The sequence below is a fragment of the Trichechus manatus genome, unplaced genomic scaffold (genome assembly GCF_000243295.1).
Source record: "Trichechus manatus latirostris isolate Lorelei unplaced genomic scaffold, TriManLat1.0 scaffold00070, whole genome shotgun sequence".
In the NCBI taxonomy this organism is placed as follows: Eukaryota; Metazoa; Chordata; class Mammalia; order Sirenia; family Trichechidae; genus Trichechus; species Trichechus manatus.
Window position 1 is genome coordinate 6,550,465 of NW_004444006.1, and position 13,524 is coordinate 6,563,988.

A 13,524-nucleotide genomic window follows, 5' to 3' on the forward strand; every position below is an offset into this window, starting at 1 on the left:
GTTGGATTTTCTTGTAGATTATGGAGATTAGACCTTTGTCTGACTTGTACTGTCCAAAGATTTTTTCCCAGTCTGTAGGTTCTCTTTACACTCTTTTGATGAAGTCTTTTGAAGAGCATAAGTGTTTGATTTTTAGAAGATTCCAGTTATCTAGCTTATCTTCTTGGGTTTGTGTGTTGATGGTTATGGTTTGTATCCTGTTAATGCCATGTATTAGGGTCTATAGCATTGGTCCTATTTTTTCTTCTATGAGCTTTATAGTTTTGGGCTTTACATTTAGATCTTTGATCCATTTTGAGTTAGTTTTTGTATATGGTGTGAGGTATGGGTCCTGTTTCATTTTTTTTGCAGATGGACATCCAATTTTCCCAGCACCATTTGTTAAAAAGACTTTTTTCCCTATTTGATGCATTTAGGCCCTTGTCGATGATCAGGTAACCATAGGTGGATGGATTTACATCTGGGTTCTCAATTCTGTTCCAGTGGTCAATGTATCTGTTGTTGTACCCGTACCAGGCTGTTTTTAGTAGATTTTGAGGTCAGGTAGTGCAGCTCTTCTATTTTATTCCTCTTCTTTAATAGTGCTTTACTTATCCGTGGCCTCTTGCCTTTCCATATAAAGTTAGTGATTAATTGTTCCATCTCTGTAAAGAATGCTGGTAGTATTTGGATTGGGATTGCAGTGTATTTCTAGAGTGCTATGAGTAGAAATGACATTTTCACAATGTTGAGTGTACCTATCCATGAGGATGGTATGTTTTTCCATTTTTGTAGATGTCTTTTGATTTCTTGCAGTAGTGTTTTGTAGTTTTCTTTGAAGAGGTCTTTTACATCCCTGGTTAGGTTTATTCCTAAGTATTTTATTTTTTTAGGGGCTATTATAAATGGTATTGTTCTCCTGATTTCCTTTTTGTTGTTCTCTTTGTTGGTGTATAGGAATCCAGCTGATTTTTGTATATTTATCTTTTATCCTGCTACTCTACTGAATCTTTCTATTAGTTCCAGTAGTTTTCTCATGAAGTCTTTAGGGTTTTCTACGTATAGTGTCGTATCATCTGCAAATAGGGACAGTTTTACTTCTTTCTTACCAATTTGGATGCCCTTTATTTCTTTTTCTTGCCTTATTGCTCTAGCTAGTACTTCCAGCACAATATTAGATGGGAGTGGTGATAAAGGGCATCCATGTCTTGTTCCTGTTCTCAAGGGGATTGTTTTCAGCCTCTCCATTAAGAATGATGTCTGTTTGTTTTGTATAGATGCACTTTATTATATTGATGAATTTCCCTTTTACACCTATTTTATTGAGAGTTTTTATCAGGAATGGGCATTAGACTTTGTTTAATGCCTTTTCTGTGTCGGTTGAAATGTTTACGTGATTCTTTTATTTTATTTATGTGATGGGTTATGGTGATTGATTTTCTAATGTTGAACCTTCCTTGCCTAACTGGTATGAATCCCACTTAGTTGTGGTGTATTATTTTTTTGATATGATGCTGAATTCTATTGGCTAGAATTTTGTTGAGAATTTTTGCATCTATATTCATGAGAGATATTGTTCTGTAATTGTCTTTTTTTGTGGTGTCTTTGCCTAGTTTTGCTGTCATGGTTATGCTAGCTTCATCGAATGAATTCGGAAGTATCCCTTCCATTTATGTGTTCTGAAATAGTTTCAGTAGTACTGGTGTAATCTCTTCTCTGAATGTTTAGTAAATTGTCCAATGAAGCCATCTGGGCCAGGGCTTTTTTTGTTGTTGGGAGTTTTTTTTTTTTATTACCTTTTCAATCTCTTCTCTTGTTATGAGTGTGTTCTGATTTTCAACATCAGTTTGTGTTAGTTTGGTTAGTTAGTGTGGTTCTAGACATTTGTCAGTTTCCTCTAGGTTTTCAAATTTGTTGGAGTACAGTAGTCTGTTTTGATCCTTCTATTTCATTTGGGTCTGTTGTAATGTCCCCCATTTCACTTCTTATTTGTGTCCTCTCCTGTTTTTCTTTTGTCTCTTTGGCCAATGGTTTGTTGATTTTGCTGATTCTTTCTATTGTTCTATTCTCTGTTCCATATATTTCTGCTCTGATCTTTATTATTTCCTTTATTCTGGTGGCTGTGGGCTTCTTTTGCTGTTATCTTTCTGTTTGTTCGAGTTGTATTCTGATGTTTTGATTTTGTCCCTTTTTTGATGTATGCATCTATTGCTATAAATTGACCTCTGAGCACTGCCTTTGCTGTGTCCCAAAGGTTTTGGTATGATGTGTTTTCATTCTCATTTGATTATTGAAATTTTTTGATTCCATCTTTGCTTTCTTCTATTGCCCAGTGGTTTTTGAGCTGGGTATTATTCAGTTTCCGTGTATTTCATTTTTTTTCCTTGCTCTTCCTATTGTTAATTTCTGCTTTGGTGGCGTGGTGATCAGAGAAGAGACTTTGTATTATCTAAGTGGTTTGGATTTTGTTGAGGGTTGCTTTATGGCCTAACATGTGGTCTATTCTGGAGAATGTTCCATGTGCTTTGGAAAATTATGTGTACTTTGCAGCTGTTGAGTGGAGTGTTCTGTATATGTCTGTGAGGTCAAGTTGGCTGATTGTGGCCTTTATATCTTCTGTATCTTTGTTAAATTTCTTTCTAGGTATTCTGTTCTTTACCGAGAGTGGTGTGTTGAAGTCTCCTACTATTATTGTGGAATTGTCAATTTCTCTTTTTAGTGCCATTAGAGTTTGTTTTATGTATTTTGGAGCCGTGTCATTGGGTGCGTAGATTTTTATTATGCTTACGTCTTCATGATGGATTGTCCCTTTAATCATTATATAATGCCCTTCTTTTATGGTGGAGTTTGTTTTAAAGTCTATTTTATCTGAGATTAGTATTGTCACTCCTGCTCTTTTTTGGTAGCTGTTTGCTTGATACATTTTTTTCCATCCTTTGATTTTTAATACATTTATGTCCTTTGTTTCTAAGATGTGTCTCTTGTAGACAGTGTATTGATGGATCCTGTTTTTTTATCCATTCTGTCACTGTCTTTCTCTTTATAGGTTCATTTAGGCCGTTTTCATTCAGTGTAATTATTGATAGGTGTGAGTTTATTGCTGTCATTTTCTAGTGCTTTTTTGTGTTGCTGACTTTTCTTTGTTCTTCTTGATCTCCTGTGCTGAATTCCCTTTGTGGATTTTTTTCATTTCTTTTGTTTTTATAGATTTTGTGTTACTGAGACTTTATGTTTTTCTTCTTTATTTTGATGAGTAGGTTTGTTAACTGTCTTTGTGTTTACCTTGAGATTCACCCTTGTCTTCCTAAGTTTGAACTAGCCTTTTATTACTTGGTATCGCCTAGACTTCCTCTACATATGAAAGTTCTATGCCTACACCATTTATTCCCTCTTTTATTGTTGTGACGTTATCATCATTACAGATTAACCTCTCTGGTTCCCTGTTGTAAGTCTTTTAGTTTTGATTTATCCTTGAGAGTTCATTAGCTAGTTTGGTATCTGGCTGATGCGGTCTCGTGTCCTAGATTCAGGATGTCGTCTGATGTTGTTTATTCTCTAACCAAAGGACTCCCTTTAATGATTCTTGTAAGTTTGGTTTGGTTTTTACATATTCCTTTAATTTCTCTTTATCTTGAAATGTCCTAATTTCGCCATCATATTTGAGCAAAAGTTTTGCAGGATGTATTATTCTTGGTTGGTAATTTTTTTCTTTCAAAGTTTTATATATGTCATCGCATTGCCTTCTGGCCTGTATGGTTTCTCCCAAGTAATTGGAACTGAGTCTTCTTGTTTACCCTCTGTATGTGACTTTTTGTTTTTTTCGAGTTGCTCTTGGATTCTTTGGTTTTAGCAAGTGTGATCATAATATGTCTTGCTGATTTTGTTTTGGGATCTATCCTATATGGGGTTCGCTGAGGTTCTTGGATGGTCAGCTTTTAATATTTGATGATATTAGGGAAGTTGTGCTTGCTTCAGCAGCACATATACTAAAATTGGAACGATATAGAGAAATTTAACATGGCCGCTATGCAATGACGACACACAAATTCGTGAAGCATTTCATATTTGTTAGACAAAATCATGGAATAGGCAGACAGAATCGTGGAAAAGACAGACAAAACAATGGAAGAATTCAGGAAAGTAATACAGGAACAAAATATCAAAATAAATTCTAAATTAGAAATCATTCAAAAACAGCAATTAGAAATCCAGAACATAAAGAACAAGATTTCAGAAATGGACAGTGTCATAGAAGATCTGAAGAGTAGATTCCAAACAATGGAAGACAGGATCAGCAAAAGTGAAGACAAATCCTTGGATACCACTTTATTTGAGGAAAAATGAGAAAGAATGAAGAAAAATGAAGAAACCCTGAGAGTGATATGGGATACAATTAAAAGCAAAAAATTGCCAGTGACCAGTGTTCCAGAACAAGGGTAGAAAACGGAAAACCTAGAGAAAATCAGTGAAGAATTGCCAACAAAAAACTTTCATTTTTTTAAATTATTTTTTCTGATTTTTCCTCAAACAAATTGGTGTTAAGGGATTTATCTTCAATCTCACTAATTCTGACTTCCATTGTCTCAAAGCTGCTCCTATGACCTTCTGTTGAGTTGTCTAATTCTGAAATTTTATTGTTAGTCTTTTGGATATCTACTTGCTGTCTTTATGGTTTCTAGTAGCCGGTTAATTTTGTCATTTTATTCTTTTATTGTTTTCCTAAATCCTTTATTGCTTTGTCTGTATGTTCCTTGGATTGTTGTGAGTTTTTACTGATCTCCTTCCTGATCTCTTGGAGAACTCTGTATATTAGTCTTTTGAATTATTTCTCAGGTAGTTCCATTGCCTGATCTTCTTCTGGAAGGGTTCCTGGTTCTTTATTTGAGTCACTTGCTGGAGCTATCTTGACCTGCTTATTTCTGTGATTTGATATTGAATATTCTCTCTGAGGTAGCAGTAAGTTATTATATTTATTTATTTATCTATTGTAGGTTTGTTTACTGTGTCCTGACTTTTTGTTTTGTTTTGTTTTTGATATGCCCAAGCTGACTGGGTGTGTGAGCTACTTTGTTCACATCTTTGAAGCTCTCACATTCTGTCTCCAGGTGTTCAGAACATCTAGTAGGTGTGTGAACCCAGGAGTCTGTTCAATTTTCTTGTGAGAGTGTGGCACAGGTGTCCCGGTCGTGTGACTGAGTATATGGTGCAGACTCTCACCTACATTCTTAAGCAGGCAGGGCTGTGTATGCGTGTTTGGAGCAGGCACAGGTGTCTGTCTGCAGTGGCAGGCTATGTGTGTAGCAAGGCAGGTTGCTGATGGCTGCCCCCAGGTGCCTGGGTGGAGGGCATATCCCTGTCTTCTAGAGCATGTATTGGGGGAGGGTATTGCAGCCGGTCCTTGGGCACCCCGTGCTGTTTCCTGGAGGGATTGGTTGCCACCACTAATTCTCAAACCCCTGTCATGGGTGGCTAGATGGAGTCGGTGGTACCGCCAGCCCTAAGGCCACCAGTGTGGGTGGGTTAGTCCCCTGATTATGGGGCAGGGTGGTGTCAAATGTCATGAATCTGTAGCTGCCACTTGCCTGCTTCAGTTGAAGATGGGCTTCAGGTCTATTCCCTGCTGTTTTATGCTAATGAGGGCATGATGTGTTGAATCGGCTTACACAGGTCTGGGCAGGGGTGAAGGGCACTGCAAATCTGTGGACCCCTTATGCCAGCGGCTAGGGGAAGGTTCAGGGCCTCCTGACCGGCCCTGTGTTCCTGGTTTTGGGGTGTGTGGCTTTTTTGCATGCCATGAGACTGCTGTGGCATGGAGAGCTCTGAGTTCCTGACTTAGGGGTTGAATACTGCAGGACTGGTGTTGGATTGGAGTGGGGTGGGAGTGGGTGAGGGGAAGGAAGTGTTTCTCTGCTGTGAAACTCTGGGAAGGGTAGGGGTTATTTTGCCTCTGCAAGGTAGGTTATAAGCTTGCATTTTCCCAGGTCTGGTGTCACACCTACTTGGTTCTGGAGGTGCGTGCAGATTCTCTGCTGCTTGTCTGCACCCAGTGTGGTGAGGCTCACCTGAATGATGCTGCTTGCCTCAGCCCATGTGCACTGTGCAGATTCTGCTAACAGGGCATTGGTGATCTCGGGATCTGTACTTCTCCACTGCTTTTGAATTGTCTCTCCTTCCACCTGCCACTCAGTCCGATTCTTCAGCTTTGCCGTTGATGATTCGGGCTCCTAGATTGTCATATATAATCGAGTCAGTTGTTTTTTTGGGTCTTTGTTTTAAGAGCGATGACAGGAAATGTCCGATTATTCTGACATCTCGGCCCCACCCTGTCTCAGTCTTTGTCTATTAAGTATAATGTTGGTTGTTGGCTTTTCATATATGCCCTAAATTATACTGAGGAATTTCCCTTCTATTCCACTCTTCTTTAGGGTTTTAATCAAGAAAGGGCATTGGGTTGTACCAATTGCTTTTTCTGCATCCATTTAGACGATCATGTGGTTGTTTTCCTTTCTTCTATTGATGTGGTATATTACATTGATTGATTTTCTAATATTGAACCACCCCTGCATTCCTTGAATAAATCCCACTTGGTCATGGTGTATGACTCTTTTGGTATGCTGTTGGATTCCGTTCACTAGTATTTTGTTGACAATTTTTGCATCTATATTTGTAAGAGGTATTGGCCTGTAGTTTTCATTACTTGTGACTGTCTGGTTTGAGCATCAGGGTTACATTTGCTTCATAGAATGAATTAGAGAGTACTCCTTCCTTCCCTACCTTTTGGAAGAGTTTAAACAGGATGTGACAATTCTTCTCTAAATGTTTGGTAGAAATTCCCAGTGAAGTCATCTGGTCCAGTAGTTTTTTTTTTTTGGTCTGGACGCTTTTGATCACTGATTCAATCTCTTTAATTATTATGGGTTTGTTGAGACTTTCTGTTACTGCTTGTGTCCATTTATGTATGTTATGTGCTTCTAAGAATTTATCCATTTCATCTAGGTTATCCAGTTTGTTGCTCTACAGTTGTTCATAATAGTCTGTCATCAATCTCTTTATTTCTGTTGAGTCAGTTGTAACGTCCCCCCTTTCATTTTTTGTTTTGTTTATTTACATATTTTCTTTTCTTTGGCAGTCTAGCTAAAGATTTGCCAATTTTATTGATCTTTCCCAAGAACTATCTTATGGTTTTGTTGATTCTCCCTGTTGTTTTTCTGTTTTCAATTTTATTTATTTTTTCTGTGATCTTTTTTATTTCCTTTCTAATTGTAGATTTAAGCTTAGTTTTCTCTTCCCTTGCTAGTTCCTGGAGTTGTCAAGTTAGCCTATTGATTTAAGGTCTTTCTTCTGTCTTCACGTAGGCATTTATTGCTATAAGTTTCCCTCTGAGTACTGCCTTTGTTGCATCCCATAAGTTTTGGTATGTTGTGCTTTCATTTTCATTTCACTCTAGGAAATTTGTGATTTCTCTTTTGATTTCTTCATTGACCCATTGGTAGTAGTTTAATAGTGTGTTGTTTAATTCCATATAGCTATGTGTTTTCCTTTTTTTTTTTTTTCTGTCATTGCTTTCTAGGTTTACTCAGTTATAATTACAAAAATACTTTGTATTTTTTTTGTATTTTTATTTTTATTTTTGTATTTACACTTATCAAGCCTTTCTTTGTGACTTATCATGTGGTCTATTCTAGAGAATGATCCATGTTCACTGGGATAGAATATATATTGTGCTGTTGTTGGGTGGGGTATTCTATATATGTCTGTTAAGTCAAGTTGGTTTATAATACCATTCAGGTCCTCTGTCTCCTTGTTGATATTCTTTCTAGGTGTTCTCTCCAATATTGAAAGTGGTGTATTGACGTCTCCAGCTATTATTGTAGTACTATCTATTTCTCCCTTCAATTCTATCAGTGTTTTCTTTACATATTTAGGTGCCCTGATGTTGGGTGCATGTATATTTATGATTGTTAAATCTTATTGATTAATTGACACTTTTATTACTATATAATATCCATCTTTATCTGTTCTAACAGATGTTGTCTTAAAGTCTACTTTGTCTAATATTAAGATTACCTCCCCATCTTTCTGTTGGTTATTATTTGGATGGAATATTTTTTTCCATCCTTTCACTTTCACCCTATTTGTATCCTTGAGTTTAAAGTGTGTCTCTTTTGAAGAGACCTGCATAAGTGGAAAAACATACCTTGCTCATGGATAGGAAGACACAACATTGTGAAAATGTCAATTCAACCCAAAGCTATCTACAGATAACAATGCAATCCTGATCGAAATTCTAACAGCGTGTTTTAATGAGATGGAGAAATAAATCACCAACTTCATATGGAAAGGGAAGAGGCCCCGGATAAGTAAAGCATTACTGAAGAAGAACAACAAAGTGGGAGGCCTCACACTACCTGATTTTAGAACCTATTATACCACCACAGTAGTCAAAACAGCCTGGTACTGGTACAACTGATGCATAGACCAGTGGAACGGAATTGAGAATCGAGACATAAATTCATTCATTTATGAGCAGCTGATATTTGACGAAGGCCCAAAATCCATTGATTGGGGAAAAGACAGTCTCTTTAACAAATGATGCTGGTGTAACTGGATATCCGTCTCCAAAAAACTGAAACAAGACCTATACCTCACACCATGCACAAAAACTCATAATGGATCGAGACCTAAATATAAAATCTAAAACGATAAAGATCATGGAAGAAAAAATAGGGACAATGCTAGGAGCCCTGATACATGGCATAAACAGAATACGAACCGTAAGTAACAATGCACAAACACCAGAAGAGAAACTAGATAACTGGGAGCTCCTAAAAATCAAACACTTATGCTCATCAAAAGACTTCACCAAAAGAGTCAAAAGACAACCTACAGATTGGGAAGAAATTTTTGGCTATGACAAATCCGATTAGCGTCTAATCTCTAAAATCTACAAGATACTGCAAAACCTCAACAACTAAAAGACAAATAACCCAGTTAAAAAATGGGCAAAGGATATGAACAGGCACTTCACCAAAGAAGACATTCAGGTGGCTAACAGACACATGAAGAAATGCTCACGATCGTTCGACATTCAAGAAATGTAAATCAAAATTACAATGAGATACCATCTCACCCCAACAAGGCTAGCATTAATCCAAAAAACACAAAATAATAAATGTTGGAGAGGTTGTGGAGAGACTGGAACGCTTATACGCTGTTGGTGGGAATGTAAAATGGTACAACCACTTTGGAAATCGATTTGGCACTTCCTTAAAAAGCTAGAAATAGAAGTCCGTAAGATCCAGCTATCCCGCTCCTTGGAATATATCCTAGAGAAATAAGAGCCATCACACAAATAGATATATGCACACCCATGTTCATTGCAGCACTGTTCATGATAGCAAAAAATGGAAACAACCTAGGTGCCCATCAACGGACAAATAGATAAACAAATTATGGTATATTCATACAGTGGAATACTATGCAACGATAAAGAACAACGATGAATCCGGGAAACATAACATGGAGGAATCTGGAAGGCATTATGCTGAGTGAATTTAGTCAGTCACAAAAGGACAAATATTGTATAAAACCCCTATAATAAGAACTCAAGAAAAGGTTTAAACACAGAAGAAACCATTCTTTGATAGTTACGAGGGTGGGAAGAGAGGGAGAGGGTATTCACTAACTATATAGTAGAGAAGAATTATCTTAGGTGAAGGGAAGGACAACACACACTACAGGGGAAGACAGTACAACTGGAGTAAACCAAAGCTAAGAAGTTTCCTGAATACAACCACAGACTTCGAGGGACAGAGTAGCAGGGGCGGGGGTCTGGGGACCATGCTTTCAGGGACATCTAGGTCAACTGGCATAACAAAGTTTATTAAGAAAATGTTCTGCATCCTACTTTGGTGAGTGGCGTCTGGGGTCTTAAAAGCTAACGAGCGACCATCTAAGATGCATCAATTGGTCCCAACCACCTGGAGTAAAGGAGAATGAAGAACACCCAAGTCACAGGGAAAGTATTAGCCCAAGAGACAGAAAGGGCCACATAAACTGGAGACTCCATCAGCCTGAGACCAGAAGAACTAGATGGTGCCTGGCTACCACCAATGACCGCCCTGACAGGGAACATAACAGTCCTGGATGGAGCAGGAGAAAAGTGGGGTGCAAAACCCAAATTCTAGTAAGAAGACCAGACTTAATGGTCTGAGTCCAGAGGAACCCCAGAATGCATGGCCGTCAGACTCTCTGTCAACCCAGGACTAAAACCATTCCTGAGGCCAACTCTTCAGACAAAGATTAGACTGGTCTGTGGGACCTAAAATGATACTCGTGAAGAGTGTGCTTCTTAGCTCAAGTAGATACATAAGACTAAATGGACAGCTCTTGTCCGGAGGTGAGATGAGAAGGCAGAGAGGGTCAGGAGCTGGTTGAATGGACATGGGAAATCAACGGTGGAAAGGAGTGTGCTGTCACAGTATAGGGAGAGCAATTAGGGTCACATAACAATGTACGTATAAATTTTTGTATGAGAGCCTAACTTGAATTGTAAACTTTCACTTAAAGTGTAGTAATAAAATAAAATAAAATTTTATTAAAGTGTGTCTCTTTTGAACAGCATATAGGTAGATCGTTTTTTTAAAAATCCATTCTGCCAGTCTCTGCATTTTGATTGGGGAATTTGGTCTATTTAAAGTCACTGTAATTACTGATAAGAAATAACTCACTTCTGCCATTTTGTTATTTGTTTTTTGTGTCTTAATCCTTCTTTGTCTTTGTCCTCTAGTACTGCTTGCTTTTGTGTTTTGTTGGTTTATTGTAGTGAGTCATCTTTGTTCCCTTTTCCTTAACTTTTGCGTGTATTTTTTATGTAATTTCTTAGTGGTTATCATGAATCTTATATTGAACAGCTTGTATTTATAACATTCTAGGGTAAGTTGGTAGCAACTTAACTTTAGTACCATACAAGAAGTTCTATGCCTATACCATTGCTTGCCCCTTTTGTTGTTGTTATCACTAATTACGTCTTTATATTTCATGTGCCCTCTAACATAATTTTAGTCTTTCTTTTTATATATTTGTTATTAAAACACATGAAGGACAATACATTTAGAATTATCAAGCATAAATATGTTATCACTATTCCTTACACTTGTCCATGCATTTCTCTTTATTAAAGATCTTTCCTTTTATGTATAACTTTCAATTACTTTCTAGTATCTTTTCGCTTCCATCTACAGAACTTCCATTAGTATTTTTTGTAGCCCCAGTCTGGTGCATATGAACTCTCTCAGATCCTGTTTGTCTGGGAATGTTTTTATTTCTCCTTCATTCTTGAAGGATAGTTTTGCTGGGTACAGTATTCTTGGTTGTCAGTTTTTTTCTTTCAGCACCTAAATATATCATTCCTTTGCTTTCTGACCTCCAACGTTTTTGAGGAGAAATCGACTCTTAATCTTATTGGGTATCCTTTGTATGCGACTATTTGCTTTTCTCTCACTGCTCTTCAGTTTCTGTTTTCATCATTACCTTTTGATAGCCTAACTATGATGTGTCTTGTTATTGATCTCTTTGGGTTTATCCTTCTTGGGGTGCTTTGAGCTTCTTAAATTTGTAAATTCATGTTCTTCATTAGATTGGGGAAATTTCCTGTCATTATTCCTTCAAATATTCTTTCTGTATTTTTCTCTCTTTCTTCTCCTTCTGGAATTCCCATGATGTGTATATTAGGTCTCTTGTTGTTGTCTCATAATTCCATTAAACTGTGCTCAGCCTTCTTGAGCCTCTGTTCTTGTTGCTCTTTGTGTCTGTAATTTTAGCTATCTTAATCTCTAATTCACTGATTCTTTCTTCTGCCTGATTAAATCTGTTAGTAAGCTCTCCTATTGTGTTTCTTATTTCAGTTATTGTCCTTTTCAGTTACAATCTCTCTTTTTTTAGGTCCTCATTTTGTTCTTGCATTGTTTTCCTTATTTTTTTAGCTCCTTGTCTATATTTTCCCTTAGTTCTTTAATTATGTTTAGTATTGTTGTATTATATTCTTCATTTTTTTTTCATTATTTGATCATCCCTAGATGCATTTTCATTTCCTTTGTCATGTTCATTTGGATAGGTCATTGTTTCTCTGTTCTTTGCGTGTCTTGTGATTTTTTGTTGGGGCATTGGAATTTTTGAGGGTGTTAACTTTCTCAGTTTTCCCTAGTATTTGATGTTTTGCCCAAAGTACTTTTCTGCAAAAAACTCTTAGGCAGGCAAATCCCTCAGCCTTTGCTTGCTGTTTCTGTTCCCTTTCTGTGATAGCTCCTTCTCCCTCCCTGATTTAATTAGGATTCGAAAGTTCCAAGTCTCAGTCTTCAATTTTCAAACTTTCCTAAATACACTAGCTGTGGTCAGTGTGTCCACCAGGGGGCACCGCCACTCAGATAAGATGTCATGTACTAACCAATCTGTCACCAGGGCACAGTTCTTTCTCTCTGGTTATTGCTCCCTTTCTTTCTGTTTCTGCAGCCATGTTTTTAGTCAGAAAACCCACAACCAGTGAACCCCTTCGGGTCTGGGTCTTTCCATTCAGTTTTGCCTGAGACTTCCTTCCCTGGTGTGTGGGGGCTGCTTATATCTGAGCCAGCATTCAGGGGAAGCACAGGCTTCCTTCCTCTGTATCAGGAGGAGGAGGGGCTGGAACTCTCCAGAAGAATCTCCGAGAGATCTGTCTTCTTGGTTTCAGAGCCCGAGTGGCCCTGTGGTAGTTGGGAGAGCAGTCTCCACTTTGGTGACACACCTCCTGACTGTACTGTAGGGAACCTTCTGTAGAAGTTCATATCAGTCCAGCAGCTGACAGTTACTGTTTGGGGGAAGGGTTGTTACACTCCAAACAGTCCTTCAGAAAGGTCTGCCTTGTTGCTAGCAGAGCCCACCCCATAGTATGTTGGCTGTATGTGTAGCCTCCACTTAACACACCTGCTTCATAGCACATGGCAGCCTCAGTCATCAGTCCTCAACAATGACTGGAAAGGTGAGCCAACAGACCTAAACTGATCCCAAGGAGGTCTGTCCTGTTGGTGTCAGAGGCCTGAGCTATGGGGTGCACAGGAAGGCAGGTAGAGTGCTGACTATGAGAGCAGACTACACTACTAGGGCCTTCTGTAGCGGTTTGTAACAGCCTGGCAACCAACAAGTACCAGATGGGGGAGGGGGTGTCACTTTCTGGTTGGATCCCAATGGAGGTCTACCTTGTTGCTATCAGACACCTCCTGAAGTATGCTGGCTGTTAGTGTAGCCTCCACTAAAGATCTCTGCTTCCTAGCAAACAGCAGCCTCAGTCAGCAGTCCTCAGCACCAACTGGAAAGGGGAGCAAACAGACCTTAACTGACTCCCTGGGAGGTCTGTCTTGTTGGTTTCAGAGGCCTGAGCTATGGGGTGTGCAGGGAGGTAGGCAGAGTGTTGACCATGAGAGGAGACTCCACTACAGGGGCCTTCTGTAGCTGTTTGCAACAGCCTGGCAATCAACAGTTACCACATAGGGCAGGGAATGTCACACTCCA

The 13,524-nt window shown here is 38.5% G+C and overlaps 1 non-coding gene across 1 annotated transcript; it reads left to right on the top strand.

Annotated features, from left to right (window-relative positions):
* The first annotated feature begins 3,941 nt into the window (after nucleotides 1-3,941).
* Nucleotides 3,942-4,048, top strand: LOC111821212 (U6 spliceosomal RNA). Its single transcript, XR_002824664.1, has one exon. It is a non-coding gene; the product is annotated as a U6 spliceosomal RNA (small nuclear RNA).
* The last annotated feature ends 9,476 nt before the right edge of the window (nucleotides 4,049-13,524 follow it).